Source organism: Aythya fuligula, chromosome 1, assembly GCF_009819795.1.
Source record: "Aythya fuligula isolate bAytFul2 chromosome 1, bAytFul2.pri, whole genome shotgun sequence".
NCBI classification, from domain to species: Eukaryota; Metazoa; Chordata; class Aves; order Anseriformes; family Anatidae; genus Aythya; species Aythya fuligula.
The window spans coordinates 51,112,510-51,133,421 of NC_045559.1; positions in this window are offsets into that span (position 1 = coordinate 51,112,510).

Below are 20,912 nucleotides of genomic sequence, written 5' to 3' on the forward strand. Positions count from 1 at the left end.
AGAAATAAGACTTCTCTGCAAGTAGTCTGTTTATCACCTACAACTAAAAATTAATCCTGTTAACCTACTTCTAGTGCTTGAAGCTTGTTAAGTTACATTAATGTTATAGCAAAACATAAATAAATAAATAAATAAATAAATAAACTCCTTTTTGCACCCTTACAAATGTTTTATTCCTCAGAGAGCTATTCACTTCTCTCAGAAAACAGTGTGTTTGCAAAACAGAAGGCTGCTTTCATTTGTATGTTTCCAGTACAGCTAAGCTTTTCCTACCCCTCTTCATTACCTTTTTTTCCTTTCAACTTTCAAGAGGCTGCCTTCCAAAAATCTGCTAACAAGTACTAACCAAAATCACGATCACTACTGAAACTGAGGCACATAGAATAATCCCTAACATCAAATTATATTGTAACTTCAGCTCATCTTTAGCAACACAGACTAATGCAAATAAATGTAATATGTTTATACATGCAGAACTGTCAGTAGTTTGCATTTTGCTTTCAGTACAATGGTATCAATGATGTGAACAGTTTTTTAATGTTTTAAATGTACAAATTTGATTAATAATATCTACTCGTGAGCATTCTAATAGGAGGACAACCCATATGAGACTCTGAGCTTGAGCAATTCTTGTTTTTGAAATTTAAATCTGTTCCTCGTCTTATTTTATAACCCATCTCCTTGCATGTTAGTCATGAACTTCAACACAGAATTTGTCCTTATGTTTTCAAGTAAGTTTTGGCTAGCAATAATTCATTTGAAGCAAGATGGACTGACTTTCTCTGTGTCTCATACTGGTGTATGCAAGAAGAAGTAATAATGTATTCTAGAAATAATTTCATGCAACATGCTGTAGGTGACCCTGCTTGGCAGAGGTGTTGGACTAGATGAGCTCCAGAGGTCCCTTCCAACTTCAACCATTCTGTGATTCTGTGATTCTATGATTTCCGTAGCACTGAAACTTTGCAATGTTCAGTACTGTCTCCACCTAATTCTGTGGAGTTTATTATTTCATAAATATTTTGTTATATTTTGTTTTACTCTGAAACATAGAAAATTAAAACCCTTGTTTTTTTTTTTCCTAAAGCACAACATTATGAATGGATTCACTGTAAATTTTACAATCCACAGCCTCTCTGTTTTTCAAAAACATAGACAATATAAGTAGGTCTATTGGTTTATATAAATAGGTTATATATTGATTAAGCAGGACACTAATGTCTGCTAATGTTGGCATTATTATTGTTCACTTTCTTCTGTCTGTAGATGTCTCAATGGCATAAAAGTGATATTAAAGTTAAGACAAAACTTAACTCAACTGAAGTTAAGTTTCTCAACTGAAGAAAGCCAAATCCATCTGTTAATACATTGTTAATTTGGCAAAAATCTGTAGCCAAAATCTACTCATTTCAGATAAATTTAGGGTGAGGGGTGTTCGTTTATTTGTTTATTTTATTTATTTATTTATTTTCTGCAGAAAGGTTCCACACTATTCAAATGGACTAAGATAGATTAAAAGGACTTTTGAGGTATATTCACAAAACTCACTGAGCACCAGTTAGCATCAGCACCTTTCCCACAGGACTCCCCTCAAGGCACTGTTTTAGTCACTTATAATTCTGTCTCAAGGACAAAGAAGGACACATCCAGCCACATAGGTGGATAATGAAATACAGAATTAATCAACAAAAGCTTTTCCAGTACAAATTGGATTAATGAGATGAGGAGCCTACTTGAAAACAGCAAAGTACAGAGAAAATAAGAAGGAGACATATTTAAATGTTTCAGAAAGGAAAAAAAAAATACTCTTCATGAAAATCATAGCATTTCTCTACACGGTATTTCACTACAGTCTAGCCACCCACTGGTGACTTTGGAAATTTGTTTTTGGCTAGAATGTAAAGAAAAGAGCTATGGATTTCCTTATCTTTTCTCATTGTGTTGAAAAACATCTTTAGCAATCTCTGTAGCTAGCCAAGAATGGTCTTGCAATTGAGTGAACAAAAAGCTCCTCTCCTCAGAAAAGAGAGGAGAGGAGAGGAGAGGAGAGGAGAGGAGAGGAGAGGAGAGGAGAGGAGAGGAGAGGAGAGGAGAGGAGAGGAGAGGAGAGGAGAGGAGAGGAGAGGAATTGTGTAATTTATAGGAAAGTTAATTTAGATATACTTACTTTTTGTTTCACAGCCAGCTTTCCTATTTCTATTATTACACTTCTGACAAGATCGTGTAAAACTCAAGTACCTAACAGAAAATTTTACATGGGACTCACCAAAAGTTATTCTTTTCAAGGCTCCAAAACTTGTTTTGAGCCTTAATGCAAAGAAGCCTTAATTATTTTTAATTAATCAACTTTCGTAACCTCTTGCAAGAAAAGTTCCATCCACAAATACTCACAGCTTTTCTTCTAATTGGAACTATCTTTAGATTATGTTTTTCCACGTCATTTTATCTTTTACAAACCAAACTACTACAATTGCTTGCACAGAGAAGATGGCTTCTGAGTTATTCGTTCCAAGGAGCAGTAGCCGTAGGATAGAAGCTTATTTTAATGGGGTCACAATATGAACTACAATGAATATATATATATATATATGTATGTATGTATGGTGTATGTATATATGTATATGATATACCATATATATATATGGTATATATAATATATATAATGGTAATACTATAAGTAAATATATATATTATATATATATATAATATTACCATTGTTCAATATTCCTCATAGAACTGTGATGAGCAGAGGAGTGACAGAAAAGTAATACTACATTATTCTCCTGCATCGTTTATATATAGGCGTAAGCTAATTTTTTGTTATGTATACTGGTAAAAGATTATTCAGGCTTTATATTCGCAATGGTAATATGATAAAGAGTTACCACTGTGGAGAAAGCTCTCAGTGTATATATATATATATACATATATATAAAATCATCTTATTCACTTGAAATTATTTGAGGTTCTGTTTCATAATAATTTAAATCATTATATTGCTTGTGAGATTTCTTCTCTTCATTTATTTTCCTCTTTACTTACTTTTCAAAAGCTGAATTTCCAACAGTGGGCTCTTTTCAAAGATATAGCTCCATCTAGTGTCACATCAGACACCATACTAAAACTATTTCATATATTGCACAAAACAGCTCTAATCATTTCTTTCAGTTAAGACTTAAAATATCGTCTTCTATCCAAGGCACAAAAAAAGTAGCAGATGACTAGAACATCTGAAATATTATGCAAAATCAGTTGTATAAAACATATTTTCACATGCACGTTCTTAAAGGAGCTGAATTTGCATCATGATATACTTTGCAATTAGGTTTAGGATTCTCTGACTCCATATGTTCTTGTTATAAACTGTTGCATGGAATAATCTGCTGGAGAAAAACATTCATCATCAATTCTTTAAGTCATCATGCCCTTTTTAGCTTGGCAATATCTTAGGTTTCTGAATACCTGTGGGGTAAATAAATTGTTCTAATGGTCCAGCAAGAACTCTGCTCAACAGTAATGCATTCTGCAAAAGAAAATAAACCTAGGAAACCTGGGCAGTGGAATTCTTATATAATTAAGCAAAGACATTTAAAAGATATTGTTTTCCAAACAGTCATTAATTTTGAAGTGCTTGTTTGTAAATTAACTAATGGTAAAATAATTTGTTTGACTTATCCTAGATTTTGCTAGATCATTTGATAGTGTTTCAGAACTTTTACCAGTAATTAACCATATTAGCCTGGATATAAAAGCAGTTATATGAAATGCAAAACATCTGGAGAATAAGTGTAAATGCAATACATATACATTCTGAATTATTAGAACTGAGATCTGCAATGAAGCTACAGAAAGCTACAACAAAACCCATATTATTTCTTTCTCCCCAACAAACATATCCATTGTTTGTTGGGGAGAAAGAAAAACAGCACTTTTATTTAGGTTTGTATACAAAAACTAAAGAGAATGGGGAACAGATTTGGAAGCAGGGAACTACTACAAAGGAGAGAGACAAGGAAATAATAGCAACATGAGAGCCTAGAAAACAGGACCAAGAGTAAAAAAATGTGAATAAAATGTCAAGTAAGTAATTTAAGTGCAGGAAAATAATCTTAAAATAACTAGCAAACAAATTTTATTAGCAAGCTTAGTGATAGCATTAACAGCGGGTTACGTTGCAGACATTTTTTTGTTTGTTCTTATGTTTGCAAACAAGAACACAGTAGTCCTGTGTTAGGTCTTGGCCATTCACAAAAGAATGTGTGGGAAACTTATTTCCTTCCACAAAGCATCCGAGAAATCTAAGTCTCCTTGGCTGGGTCATGAGCTGGCCAAAAAAGTTTTGGTAGAATGATCATAACACCCACTTGTCTGCCTGAAAACTGCTTATTTATGTTGTCTACATGAAAAACAATTTTAATTAACTGGACAAGGTGCTTCTCCCAAGCACCTAGTGATAAGACGTGGGGAAATGGCCTCAAGTTGCACCAGGTGGGTAGGTTGGATATTAGGAGAAACTTCTTTACTGAAAGAGTAATGTGGTATTAGAATAGGCTGCCCAGGGAAGTAGTTGAGTCACCATCCCTGGAGGTCTTCAAGAAACAGGTAGATGTAGAACTTAGTAACATGGTTTAGTAGTGGACTTCTCAGTACTAGGTTGAAGGTTGGACCAGATGATCTTAGAGGCTTTTTCCAACCTGATTGATTGTATGACTATATGGTCCTATGATTTTTTAAACAACTCTCTGTTGGATAATCTTACCTAAAATTTAGGAACATAACTCATCACAGGAGAGTGACAGAAGCAAGTCTTATGTTTTTAAAATGACCTTGGTTTAATGAGAAAAAGTGAAAATAAGTATTTTCATATAACAATAAAATTATGAAATGTTATGTTTTACATATAACATTCATTACAGTAAGTGTTCTCACTTGAAAATCCAGTTGCTTCAAATTTGCAAGATCTTTATAAAGAAGTCATGCTGATAAAGCAAAGTACTTGTAAAATAAACTGATAAATGTTTGAAAACAATCTACATTTTCTTCTAAAAATAAGTTTACAGACTAGATATTTAAATCTGGATATGATATTCAAAAATATCTAATTAATGTGCTTAGAACAAAGAAAGAAAACTGGAATATTTAACCATATGTATAACTTCAGACATATTGATGTGAAAGGAAATGTTTATAACATCAGTACACCCAAAGCAAATGAGGATCCAAAATGTGGTTGTCAGTGCAAAACACAAATAGAATCATGATGGATATGCAACTGAAAGAGGGAACATGAAATTTGGATTGCAATTCTCATGGAATAAGTGATTTATAGTAGAAAATGTATTCAGATCTAAAATAAAAATGTCCTATGCCAGAGTTGGTACAAAAAACATTTTAAAATGGAAGTTTTCAGAAAGCTGTGCCATGGAAGAAAGATGCCTATATGAAGTCCAAGTCAGGTCAAAATTATTATTCACTGATATGCAATGGCCACCCACTCATTGCCCTAAACTTCAAAGGCATAGGAATATCAAAGATGTTTTGAGATCTCCATTCTTTTGAGTCTCAGAGAGTCGGTGCTTTGAGGAAAAGGATGTTGGGAAAGCTATACTGTTTTTACTTTACCCTCTAATTTTCCTAAATAAGCCAGTCATTGTGGGAAAAGGGAGCTGGTGTACAGTATGTATTATGTATATGGTAACCACAAATATATTTTAATTTCACATTTTATGTAGTAAAATGATATGCAGGAAAAATCTCCTGTAGCTTAAATCTTCTTTCATTCACAGTCTGAAAAGAACAGTTTCAGACTACATCATTTGAGAAAGGTATAACATATTTCTATGTTTGCATAATGTTTACTAAAATGGATTTTTGATCTTGACTTCATCATTTGAAAAACACATATGCAAATGTGTAAACTGTCTTTTCAATGAATTGATTTATTTTATTCAGCAGCTGACTCTATTTTTTCTGTTTAACATGAAAATTTCATTCAATCTGAAATGGAATGTAAGGTGAAAAGTAAGGGGGAAAGAAGGATGAAAGACGGAGGAAAGAAAGAGGAAAAAAAATATTGAATACTCTTTACTTCTACTGCCTGAGGAAAGTTGGAACTATATATTTTATAATATAATGATACTGACCTTTTTCCTAGATACTGACTATAGAAATACAATTCTGAATTGTCCCCAGAAAGGTTGGACTTTATTCAAAACAAATAATTCTGGACAGAAGTAGAAGGGATACTTATATCTGCTGGTTTAAAAGTGTCCATTTACCAAGTTAATGGAGCATACAGAATCCAGTCTTCAATATGTATTTAAACTAAATGGGGCATAGTTTACAGCAGAGGTATAGTATACCATCTGCCAGAACAGTTTTTAGTGGGGTAGCTAAGGAGGTGTCCCAAGAAGAGAAAGATACAAATTACTCTGTGACCAGGAAAGTGAATTGAATCATGTCTCTAGGATACTGGATGAGTATTTTAATTATTAGAGTTTTCAGAAAAAAAAAAAAATATAAAACTACTGTGTTCTTGTACTATTTTTTTTTTCAGCCTTCCAGTTCAGGGATGCTTGGCCAAATTGAAGAGAGGAGTTTTTGAATGACAGGAATAACATCTTTATTGAACTAAATATTCCTTTTTTTTTTTTTTTTTTTTTTTTTTTTAACTCAAGCTATTTTGTATCTTTTCCTTACTGACTTTTGGATTATGTAGTTTCAGAGTTTCTTCAATAAATAAAGAGAACATCTATTCTAAATCTTCTTCACAAGCTCCTAGGAGGTCTAGAGGATATTCTAAGGCTTTGGAATAATTCAATATATAAATCAATTCCTGTCTATTACAACTGATGCAAAATTGGAATTTGATTTTCACTGTGGGAATAATAGTACAGGTCCATGCTTTGAAACTTTGCAGGGCTGAGTAACCTACAGGATTTCTGGGTCTGATCTGAAGCCAGTGGAAATATCAGCATAGCTTGCCAGCAGGATTTGCATTTTTCAAAAGACTTTCTATACCTTGTCATTTCAATGTGTCTGTTAAAAAGTGACAGAAGCTGCAAAATGTGTTTTTGCAGTCTATTAAATATCCAGCAGGTAGTAACCCAATTGGTGACTACTGATGTAAGTTATTCTTAAAACAATGGCCTGTAGGGAAAAACCTTCATTAAAACAACCCAGTTCTACAGAAAAGTTATATCACATGGTCTCATGACATATATTGTAGCATAATCAGGAAGTCCTGAGCATGGATGCTCAAAGAGGCTTTAGGCACAGTCTGTCTGCCCAGTAGCAACACCGTTCAAACAGCTCTATGGTAACTTGGAATGGGCTGTCTGGTCAGTACAGAACCATGCTGTGCTATGGGAGCTGCTGTAGTGATCCTGACTGGTAGACTCAGGACTGAGTGATCCACAACACAGCTAACCTGAGTGCGAGCAGGCCAATGTTGTGCCATGATGCACCTACAGTGTGGCTGGTATTCAGGCCCATGCTGCACAAATTCAGTGGCTGCAGCTGGCTGCTTCTCATAAGGTGCTCCAGGCAGCTCCCACTTGGTGCCAGAGACTGCACCACCCATGTGGTCTTGACTTTATCTGACACAGTTGCAAGAAGTTCTCATAAGAACACTCTATGTTTTAAATGTAGAAATGCTAGAGTTGTTTCCTTATAAGAAAACCCTGTAATACCTTGAGAGACTGAAAGAGGAGAATCTCTGCTATGGACGGGGTCTGCACAGCATGCTACATGTGCGTTTGGAGTCCTGTCAATGCTCCCAACATCTAAAGGGGCATAAGATTAGGCATGCTATTCTATTCTCATAGTCTTAGCTCCAATAAATGGCATCTTAAATGACACCTTTCAAGTGCTTTTCTTACTGGAATCTTAATGAATGAGCACATGCTTCCAGAATTTCTGCATTGTATTCAGAGGCTTGATACAAGCAGGAGTTCCATCAGTCCCAGCTTGCTGTTTCAGTCTGTTATGGGACTACCTAAATAATTGTATTTCTCTCTCTTTTCTTCCTTCTCTCTTCTCCTCAGGCCTCCAAGGCATATGCAAGGCCTTCTGAACATTTTTCTGAAAACAAAATTGTTTGGAGTAGCATAGAACTTTTTCTGTCTACTGTATAATAATGTTTTGTCTGTTTGTTTGTTTGTTTGTTTTTCAAGACTACAGCACAGCAAAGAGGTTCGGGGAATTAGACTTTTTTTTTTTCTAGAAATATTTCCAAGTGAACTGAAATAATGACATAAATAAATAAATAAATAAATAAATAAATAAATAAATAAATAGATAAATCCCTAAGTACTTTAGATCAAAAACACTGGGGACAATAGCAAAAGTATATCAGTTCTTCAGATCTTACTAAGCAGGGTCTTAGAAAGCTCTACAAACTTGCTGACTGTACCACTGAAGATTAAGGTAAAGTTTAAGACATGATATCTATACAGTAACTTTCAGCTGTGTCTTGAATTTGATTTGGAGGAGGTTCTTGCATCAACAGTTCTTAGTTTTTGGTGTATTTTTGTTTGTTTGGTTGGTTGGTTGGTTGGTTTGTGGTTTTTTGTTTGTTTGTTTGTTTGTTTGTTTGTTTCCCTTCAGTTTGGATATTGGTCTACAATCATGAATTATTCACACTCTTTTCAGATCTTCAGTATCATAGGTACACTGGAGCTTTGGCATAGCCAGACTTTCCTGTGCTTTGGAGATTATCTTTCAAGAGAAAGCACTATCAGTTTGGATTTTAGCCTTTCTAACAATTCTATTTATTTGTTTAGAGAAAAATAGATAAATAAATAATGCAAGTAAAATTTAAAAGTTCAAAAATATGTAGTATAATAAAGCAAATAGGTAAATATGAAAACATTATATTAATTTTAACAATCAATGACAATATGACAATGTAATAATTTCATTAAAATTTTATAATAAAATCAAGTATTTTTGCAAACAAATTGTAAAGAGTGAAAGATTAAAAATATGATAAAGGAAAACAGCAGATAATATCAAGGGCATGATATTCCTACTGCCCTATATATTTCTCAGAAGAATGACTTTTTAATGAAGTACTTATGTGTCTGAAAGAAATTTATCAGAAAAGGATTTTATGCCTACATGGTCCACAAAAAATATTTACAATCCCTTTTTAATTTGTCTCCTGTAATATAGAATTTTACTTAAGTCTTCATACAAAACTGGTAATATACAAATGGAAAAAAAAAAAAATCTTTTGACTTCCGTGAGCTTTGGATCAAGCTCATATGCATGCATATTCCTCTCAACTGCATGCAAAAAACATGGATACAAGGTCAAATGTACAAAATACTTAAGAAAATAAAATCCCTTAAGTAAGGGAAGTGTTATTAGGAAGTGGGAAGGATAAGAACACACACTTCTGGTCACAGTTTAGTTTCTTTTCAAGTGGCATTGCCAAAATTAAAGTTTTATAATTAAATTCCTATTTGACAAAGACATATTAGTTTACTTATTGGTTTTGATTTAACTGATGATTAAGACAACAGCTTATTCAAAGTTCTAGACATTTTTATAATAAGCTACAGTTTATATTACTAATTTTTCATTCTGCTGGGATCACCTTGTTGTTAAAAAAGCAATTCTCTTTAAAAATTCTTTGTGTTCAAACTTGCTCTCCCTTACAGTATCTTACATTATCATGTTTTGTAATTCAGTCAAGTAATCACTTGTCAACATTTTTAAAAACAGATGTTTTCTTCTATTTCTTTCCACCCTATTTCTTCAGTTTTGATCTCCTTGTAGTTGCAGTAAGGCTGTAACTATTGAACATTCATAGAAGCATAGGATCATATAATATCTGAGTTGGAAGGGACCCAAAATGATCATTGAGTCCAGTTCCTGGTTCTGCACAAGATCACCCAAAAATCAAATCATATGTCTGAGAGCATTGTCCAAATGCTTCTTGAACTCTGTCAGGCTCAGTGCTATGACTACTTCCCTGGGGAACCTGTTCCTGACCACATTCTCAGTGAAGAATCTTTTCCTAACACCCAGCCTGGCCTTCTACTCTCATAGCTCCATTCCGCTCCCTCAGGTCCTGTTGCTGTCACTGGAGAGAAAAGATCAGCACCCACTCCTCCACTCCCTTCATGAGGAGAGAGCAATAATTTCCAACCTCTATAATTACTCCTTGAAAACTACTGCTTCAGTAGAATGTACAGGAAAAAAAAAAAAAAAAAAAAAAAAAAACAAGCAGATGATTTATATGGCGCAGTTGCTCTGTTTTACTCTTGTATGCAGGTAAGAGGTGTAAAAATGTTATGCTTATATAACCAAAGCACTTAAAAAAAAATAAATATATATATATAAAAAAAAAGCAAGACTAACCACATAATTCTTTTCTAGTATTTGTGAGATTAGCTTTCATTCTTTGTTTTCAAATGATCCAGCGATGATTTTGGAGACAGATGCTTTTACATAAGGATGTCAAGGCTACTTCAAGCCTGTGGCGTATCTATCTTAGTATCATCTCCAGCAATGACCACTTCAGGAAAAGTATAACATTCTCCCCTTTAAAAATGCCACTTCACAGTTATTGCTGAAGTTTTTCAGTCTAGAGTCCATCTTACAAACAGCAGTTTTAGGAATTACCTTGCATAATCATATGAATTATTGCTGCATCTCTATTCTGAGCCTGATGTCTCTGCTTTTCATCAAGTAGAATCAGTAAGGAAACTCAAGTGGTAAGAAACAAGTTTCTTTTAATTTGGTTGATTGTTATTGTGACTACTTCACCAGTCTAGCTCACTGATAGGACATAAGGGAATGACTTAAAGATTGCAAAAATGTTCAATTTGTTTTCACAGATTTTTTTTATTTTCCTGAGGCCAGTATATTTTATTCTTTTTCATATATGCAGATCATTGGATCAATGGACAGAAGCCAATGGGATTATGGCTAAGAGCCAGGTCCTGCACTTTGGTCACAACAACCCAATGCAATGTTATAGGCTTGAGGGAGAGTGGCTCGAAAGCAGTGCAGAGGAAAAGGATCCAGGGATGTTGGTCGATGCTCACCTGAACATGAACAGGCAGTGTTCCCAGGTAGGAATAACAGCAGGTAGGAACAACAGTTCCCAGGAAGGCCAACAGCAGGCTTGTATCAGGAATAATGTAGCCAGCAGGACCAGGGAGGTGATTGTCTCCTTGTATTCTGCTCTGGTGAGGCTGCACATTGAGTACAGTGTTCAGTTTTGGCCTCTCAATACAAGAAGGACATCAAGACCCTGGAGCGTGTCCAGAGAAGGCCTACAAAGCTGGTGACCAGCCTGGAACACAAGGAGTGGCTGAGGGAACTGGGGTTGTTTAGTCTGGAGAAGAGGAGGCTCAGGGGAGACACTGAGACCTTACCGCTTTCTCCAGCTACTTGAGTATGACTTTTAATTAGGAAAAAAAAAAAAAAAAAAGTTAAAAAAGTTATGTTAGAAAGTTTGAAATAGAGACAGCTGCTTTCGCTGACTTCCAGTGGTGCAACCACCTGAACATGATCCTGGGCTGCCTGATCCTTGGGTAGCAATGCTGATAAATAATGTTCAGACAGGCAGGTTAGATCAGATTTTCCCATGAGCTCATTTAAATTGTGGTGAACTGGGGTCAGCCTCTTCTCACAGATAACTAGTGATAGGACAAGAGGGAATGACCACAAGTTGCTCCAGGGGAGGTTCAGATTCATTTCTTTCTTCTAAGAAATACTGGTTAGGCATTGGAATGGGTTGCCCAGGGAGGTGGTGGAGTCACTGACCCTGGGGGAGTTTAAGGAAAGTTTGAATGTGGTATTTAGAGACATGGTTTCATGGGTAATATTGGTGGTAGGATGATGGTTGGACTAAATGGTCTTGGAGGTCTTTTCCAACTTTAATGATTCTCTGATACTCTGATTCTCTGAATTTTACTAATCAATTTTATTGACAATTTCATAACTTCTTATGAATATAAGAACAGTCATCCTCAAAAACTGTAGAAGAGTTCAGGAGGCATAATACGGATTCCTATTGTTTACCTCACTCTGTGATTTACTCTATAATATTCAAAAACATCTCTAATAACTAGACAAGTTAACACATTGAACACATATATTGAAGGAATGTAGCAGAAAGGTTTTTGTTTGTTTGTTTGTTTTCAATTATGCTTTTAAGTACCATGCATTTGCCAAAATAAGTTGTCATACATTTTTGGACTGAAATATCTGTGGGAATGGACTAGTCAGTGATTATAGCATTTTCACATTTTCAATCCAGAATTTCACAGTTCTGTTGATGAGGAGGATAGTGAAATATTAAGAAGCTGGATAGAACTAGGAATTAAAGACCAAATTCTTAGTTATTTCTTTTTTTTTTTTTTTTTTCTTAATTTCTTTAAAGTCCATTCTCTCTAACTTACCTTGGTACCTCAGATAAATCTTGTAGTCTTTCAAAGCTCAGTGGAGTGCTTTGGAATATAGAGCAAAAACCTGCCAAGCCAATCCACCCATATGAAAGAAGGTCTCTGTTCTGTTCTTCTTGAAGCATTCTTCGAATACTGAGAGCTGGTGGCATGAAAGATACACCAGGATTTTGTTGTTGTTGTTGTTTTGTTGGAAGCAACAGCATACAATGTCTTCAACAGCAAGCCTTCTGTTTCTCACTAAGTTATTTCTTATTCTCATGTGACAGGTAAAGAAATGACTGCCTCACACATTTTTAACTTTCATATAAAAACTTCTATTCTAAAGATAACTTCTACATTGTCTGTCTATGATACAAAGAATGTACAACACTCTGGCACATTAGCCACCAGGAAAAAGGATTGATTAGTGATAAACAGCAGACAATGAAATACACTTACCTGAATAGCTACAGCACTGTACAAATGTGAAATTAGATTTTTTTTTAATTGGTGTCTCTCATTTTTAGATACGTTTTTAGATACAGTCTTTATATAACACAATGTTATAGACACGTATTAAGTGTTAACTGAATCCTACTCACATTAAGATGACCTGAATCTCATGTATGGGGAAATTTGCTCTTCTTGTTAGATCTTTTCATTATGAATTCTCAACATCTGAGGATCTTTTGATGTCTGTCCAAGAGGATTATAATCTAAATATGCTTTAACTTTTGGTTAGCCCTGAAATGGTCAGGCAGTTGGGCTTCACGATTTGGGTAGGTCTCTTCCAACTGAACTACATTATACTATACTATACTGTACTCTACTATACTATATTATGTTATGCTATGCCATACTTTACTATACTATACTATTCTTTCTTTTTTATTTTTATTTTTTTGGGGAAGATGCTGGGCATAACTAGATAAGACAGCATAATATCATTTAGAAGGAAAGGTGAACAGAATTTCCCCCTGAACTGAAAATTGATCACTGATGTCTAATCATCAACACTGTAAACCACACTATGAAGCTAAATTTTATTTATTTGCATGTAAAGATAGGGATGATGTGGGAAGTGGATTTTTTTGTTTTTGTTTTTCCCCCCTAAGCATAACTGAAGTATGTGTTCATGTTCCTATATTCAAAAGATTGTTGCAGGTACCCACAATAGCAGCAGAATATTCATTTAGAAATAGTTAAATAAACAAGATTTCAGAGAAATAAAAAGAAAATATTGTGCATATGAAATGCAAAAAACATTGTGCCAGTTATATCTACAGAGATCATTTCTGCATAACTCAGTGGGAAGTAAACCTTATATGCAAGCAAATTTATTTTTGGACTTTGTGACTGAGAAAATTCTCAATATATCAAATTCCATGGCATTTTATGGAGATATATTTTATAAAAGTATTTATTTTTAGAATCATATCTTGTTTACTCAGTTTTGAATTGCATTTTCATATACTGCATGCTTTAAAGTAGTATATAATTCTCTTTTTAGAAGATTAAAATGTTCTGTTTCTAGGAAATAAATAACTGAATTTGAAGACAAACTGAGATTTTTATTTTATTTTATTTTTTTTTTCTGTAGAATTGAGTCCAAAGAAGGAATAAAACACAGCAGTTTTTTATTCAGGCTACAAATAAACAATGACAAATGACTTTATTTATGTAAATTCGTGTACTATTTGGTAAAAGCACAAATGCTTCTTAAAAAAAATAAATAAATAAATAAAAATAAAATAAGAATGATAATTTCTCTGCTGGCCAGTAAGGCTATCATACATCCTAATTATACTGCATACATTAGTCACTCACTAGATGTTACTTCCATCAAAAACGAGAGTTTTTATTCACTGTATGTGCTTTGAAAACTTACTATCCTGACATACTTAAGGCTTTGAAATCATCGAGCCAATTTTATGCAATCTTGGAGGTTATTTCTCTCAATTTTCTCTTTCTTTAAAAGCAAAAGTGCTCAGTTAGATTCATTGTACTATATCCTTAATGTATCCTATGGAAAACTTGTATTTTTTGCATATTAAACTAAGTAAAGAACACAGCATACAGAACAAAACTTTCATTTGCTACTGCAAGAGAGAAGAAAGTCAATAATAATAATAATGATAATAATAATAAAGGCATTAATTTACTTTTAACAGAAAGTGCATTTGCATGAATTCAGAGATGGTGTAAGTCTAGAGCACTAATATTAATTTTTCATAAGAACTGCAAACTAGTAATTGACGCATTTCAGTTTGAGACATTTTGATCTGCTTAGATATCAACTGCATATTTAAACTCATCATACACTCCAAGATTACCCATCTCTACTGTGCATTCCCTAAAGAAAGATAACTGATTTTAAAGTAACCAGGAACCACTCTTGCAAGCCCAGCTGTCCTGCTTCTCAGAGCCTTCTAACAATTATTTATTTCACTCTGTAATGTTTCCCAGTACTTTCAATTTATTGTATGGCAGGGATTGCTGTGGGATGAATTTGCCCATTTTGGCATTTCCATTTATGCAAGAGGTCATACAAAGAAAGATCAAAAAAATAAATAAAAGGAAAGACTTTGAGGAAACTTTATATCTATATGTAAAATTATATATATGACAAAAATCACATATATGATTTTTGAAGACCTGTTACTATTTTCACTAGCCTTACTTACCCACTTTGCAGTGGTATGGACCACATTCTTATATGGTGTTGCCTTCCTGAACATGTAGGTTTGTGAGACAGTGTTTAATGCTACTGTGACTTCTGCTCCCTTGGTCAATGATGCCTTCACTATTGCTCTTAATTTCATATATGGAATGGAAATCCATTGGAAGACATGGAAGTCTATAAGTGTGCAATGAAACTCTTGCAATTAAGTCATATATCATGGTTAGTTCTCATCTATTGTCCAATAATGTCCAAGACACCGTTTTGAGTGACATTCACCCATGATAGCAGATTAAATACAAACTTTCCTATAATTCTAGAATTAGACCCTGCCTGCACCTGTAGGACTAGCTCCCTGGACTGACCTCACCCCATGTGCTCTTTGGTCCTTGGTGCCTGAGCTGCATCACCACTGGAACTGGTTCCGGTACTGTCATCTTCTAAAGTCAGATTCCTATTTGGCTTTCCTGAGCTGACTTTGGACATTTGTGTGAGGCTACCTTGACTTTGTTTAATTGCACTGGCCTCTCAATGAGACTCATTGCTGACACTGTCTTGCTGTGTTCCCATACACATCACACCCTGGCCAGGGGGCCATTGCCAAGCTGTGCTGGGGGCACCCTCGGCTAACAGCTTGTCCTCTCTGTGGAGTAGTCTCACTCCTGCAAATCCCTTAAAGTTCCCTAAAAGTATGTAATTGTGTTCATCTCTTGGTGATATATACTAGTATATGTTCACAGTCATGAAATAAGCTATCTTACATACAAAAATAATGAAAGAAAGAAATAATGAAAGAAATAGGTCATTAGGAATATCACTTCCTTGCTTCACTTATGAAAGGCACCATCTTCAGTGTCTTCATTCTTCCATACCACTAATAAATTTTGAAAATTTCATTTTAAGAAGGCAAATGTTTGTAGCAGTTTATTTTTTGTTTTGTTTTGTTTGCTTGTTTCTTTTTAAGAGATTGTATATTGCTGCTCTGTCCCATAGCCAACCACTTTGCTACCTGAAGTTTTTAAGTTTTACTAATATAATGTACTTGATAGGTTTCATATGTCGGCCAGCTTCCTGCCAAATGTGGTGTTTGGTGTATCCTGCTTGTCACTCACTTCATTTTCAGCAGAGTTTAAATTATTTGCAAGGAATAGTTCTGGAAATGGAAACAGATGGTATGTTGTACAGCCAGCCAGGAAGAACAGTTAGTGGACGCACTCACCTCACTCATCTGTCTCCTCATGCTCCTTACCTGGATTTGTGATACCTCATGCAGAAGTGAAATAAAAAATAGATTACAATTGTGGAAACACCAACAAAAAGTTCATTTAGGGTATTAAATACAAATAATTGCTACATTTTCACAGAACAATTAATCTGACATAGCATCATATAAATTGTGTGATGGGAGCAGATAATTAAATAAGAACACCATTTTCCATTTTAATGTAGAAGAGCAGTAAGACAGTGTCTCTGTCTTCAAATTCAGACCACATAATTCCACCTTCCACCTTTCCTTTTTTTTTTTTTTTTTTTTTTTTTTTTGTGGAGGAGGAGAGGGAGGGGCTGAGCAAATGAGGAGCAGGGGCTGGGTTTCTCTCATGTGGAAACTTCTGTTCCTCTTTTGGCTTTTATCTGTAGTCTTGCTGGAGCCTTAAATCCTTACCTGTGCACAGAACTCTCAAGATGACCCACACAGAAACAAGAGTTAATTCAATTCAACTAGGTAATAACCCTATATTAACTTCCAGCTACTTCTGTTGTTCTTTTCCTCCTTGTTTCTCTCTGACTTTATTCTTTTTTTTTCCCCTTTCCAAAATAATACCTCTTTTAGAGCTCAGCAGAAAGTAAGACAGACCTGCTGGATGCATTGATGCCAAGGAAATGGTTTCCTTAGCAACAACAACAACAAAAAAAAGGTGAAATCTCTCAGAATTTCTTTCATTAATCAATGTAACTTCTATTCCCAGCTGTAGACTAGGAAAAGGGAAAGAGAGACATCCATGAACTACTCTGCCACCACATCCTCTCACATATCTCAAAAAGCTGTTGAGATCAATTTCCTATATTTTAAACCTATTTTATTATATGAATCCACTGGAATGAAAATAGCTGTTAAACTAATTTTCATTTCTTTGCCATTAAAATCTATCAAAACAATAATTCTTAATAAATACACATATGCAGTACACCATTCACATTCTGTCCAAACTGCCATGGGAGGCCTACAGATCCTGCAGATAGTGAATGTTTCGTACTTTCGTACTTTACTGCTAGGACTGCTAGGAACTAACACAGTTTCTAGTATCAAACTCTTTTATAATTGTTCAGCACTAAGCATGATGAATGTTATTTGTCTAGACACACACACACAAAACAAAAACAACAAAAAACAAGACCTTTTGGGGGAAATATTTCCATTCCATCCCTTTCACAAATCAGTTATGACAATTGGAACACATTTCCAAAAGGAGAAAAGTTAATGAAAATCATTTTGTCAGAGAAACCATAAGAGCTATGCGTAAAAATAATCGTATTTTTGCTTCCAAAAATACTCACTTACCATGTGTGCTTTATAACAGGAAAATGATCCTTAAAAATGACAACTTGTAAATTCACTTACACAAGATGTCATTAGACTGTAGCTGCTTACTCTGCTGCCAAAGCTGGATATGAGAGCCGATGAAGAACAATTTTCATTTTCTTCTTCACTCTAGCTCTGTCAACATAATATTTCTTCAACTCATTGCTGGAATATACCACAGGGAAAGCAGCCTGCTTTCAAGACAGCAGGTGGAATGTTTTTTTCTCATACCTTTTGATGATTACATAATAGATATGAAGCATAGAGATCATTTCTAACATTTCCTCTAAAGAATCTAATCCTCTGATATAAATGCTGCTCTGAAATGGATACTTTAAAGTGCTGTGTTTTATGTGATGTGATGTGTAATATAGAGCTGATTCCTGTGGATTTGAAGAAAAAATTGCCAAAATACCTTTGAAAACGAAAAATGAAAAGTAATATTCATTTCTACTGGTATTTACATCCTCAAAATTTAGAACTACGGACTAAACTCTTTCAAAAATGAAGGTGTAAATCATATTGATATCTAGTTTTTCTATCTAAACTCCTTTATGAAAGTAAATAAATTCAGCAATTTGGACATAAGGGAGTAGAAAATGGACTAGAACCAGAATGTTTTGTTGGCAATGTGAGACTTAGGTCCATTTTACTGCATTTTATCAAGATACAAGGTTCTGTTAAGAGTCACCATATATATAATTTAGTTAGAAACTAAGTTCTAGAGTGCATAAAGTGAAAACACACCTAAGTATGCTATTTCTGTAGTGTATACATATACACTTATATATACTACAGTTTCTATAGTATTTTTTGCAGAATTTCTTCTTGCTATGGAATTTTATTTCTTCCCTGGTTACAGTTAAGATTATAGTTATGCTCAAGCCCTTCTCAACAAAATCTGTGTTGGAATGTTTTTCTCATATTCTGCATAACCTAGCATGGAAATTTCACAGAATCACAGAATCACAGAATTTGTAGGTTGGAAGAGACCTCAAGATCATCGAGTCCAACCTCTGACCTAACTCTAACAAGTCCTCCACTAAACCATATCACTAAGCTCTAAATCTAAACGTCTTTTAAAGACCTCCAGGAATGGTGACTCCACCACTTCCCTGGCCAGCCCATTCCAATGCCTAACAACCCTTTCAGTAAAGTTCCTCCTAATATCCAACCTAAACCTCCCCTAGCACAACTTTAGCCCCTCGTCCTGTCACCAGGCACATGGGAGAACAGACCAACCCCCACCTCGCTACAGCCTCCTTTAAGGTATCTGTAGAGAGCAATAAAGTTGCCCCTGAGCCTCCTCTTCTCCAGGCTGAATAAGCCCAGCTCCCTCAGCCGCTCCTCGTAAGACTTGTTCTCCAGACCCCTCACCAGCTTGGTCGCCCTTCTCTGAACTCTCTCGAGCACCTCGATGTCCTTCTTGTAGCGAGGAGCCCAAAACTGAACACAGTACTTGAGGTGTGACATCACCAGAGCCAAGTACAGGGGGACAATCACTTCCCTAGCCCTGCTGGCCACACTGCTTCTTATACAAGCCAGGATGCTGTTGGCCTTCTTGGCCACCTGAGCACACTGCTGGCTCATATTCAGATGACTAGCAGCCATCACTCCCAGGTTCTTCTCTGCCAGGCAGCTTTCCAACCACTCATCTCCCAGCCTGTAGCTCTGCTTGGGGTTGTAGCAGCCCAAGTGCAGGACCCAGCACTTGGCCTTGTTGAACTTCATACAGTTGACCTCAGCCCATCGGTCCAGCCTATCCAGATCCTCCTGCAGAACCTTCCTACCCTCAAGCAGATTTGCATTTGAGCAACCTGGTCTTGCCCATGGCTGGGGTTTGGAACTAGATGGTTTTCAAGATTCTACACAATCTAAACCGTTCTATGATTCTATGAAATCAAGAATCTTACGCAAAGAAGTAAGACCAACAGCATAACACAATGTTTATCAATATTTGCCATCGCAAGCAGTTATGAAATCAGTGCAGCTTCCTCACATGCTTAGACCAAGAATTAACTGGAACATCTCCAGATATTTCTGAGTGTATTAGCATTCTTTTTCAGATCAGTGTGTTTCCAAAATGGATCTTTTAGTTGTTTCTGTCTGCTGTGTTTTGGGCTCATCTCCTGGAGGGTCCTTAGTGTGATCATTGGATTCCCTTCATACTAAATAAAAGAAGATACCCTTCAGTATCACATATAGTATTATCCAAAAATTAATGAGCGTAACAGCTCATTATAAATTAGACAATCTGAAATAAATATACCTGAAATCCAGCAGATATAATGATCAGCTGTTTCATTGCGGATCCCCTTCTACTGTGTTGTATTGCTTGCTAAAGACACAACTTCAATTTAATGTCATATGCATCTCACCAGGGAGAAAAGTTTATTGACTTATTTTATTCTCACTATCAGACTGTAGAGGAGACATTGAAGGGAAAGTGAATGAGGCAACACAGAAATTGTCCAGAACACTGTAATTACTGTTCACTATAGTTCAGTTTTGTTTGTAAACTGTTTTCCATCATCAGTAATGAGAGTCCAATCTCAGGATTTAAACCCGGGAAAACAATTTTAATGCATCTATTAACTTTCCTTTTCTCATCACTTTTACATTTATATCTGTATTTAATAACAGGATATTATACCATTATTTTATTGTAATAGTAATATCTAGAAACCTTGAAAACTTTAACAAAGATGAGACCTACTAAAGTAAATACAAAATGTGACCAGAAAATAAATAAATAAATAAATAAAAAGACAGGACAGTTATTAAGAAGCTTAATAGTAAGTAGATAACAGATATTAATGAAACAGTGAATCAAAAGAATGTAATAGGGAATGAGTCTAGATCTGGAGAAATTATATTAGGAGAGTAACTGCGCTTTTTCTTAGCTTACTCTGTGTGATTCTGTGAGCATCAGAGCTGCTAAACTGGATCAAAACCACACTTTGTTTGCCCCAGAGTTCACTTAGTCTCAAGAAGTCGTTCTGTGACTCTCTTTACTTAAGATTATGTAGACTTGTATTGTGAAGCTATTATTGTTACAGAACTTTGATGACATTACATTTACCACCTCACTTCCAAGGACAGCCCCTTCCTCCACCCACCCCTCCCCCCCAAAAAAAGCCAATGAAAATTACTTTATCCAAACTATGTAGGAACACTCTTTCAGTCTTTTTTAGTGGTTTATTTATTTAGTTAGCAATTCACAAGATCAGTTTTGTTTGTTTGTTTT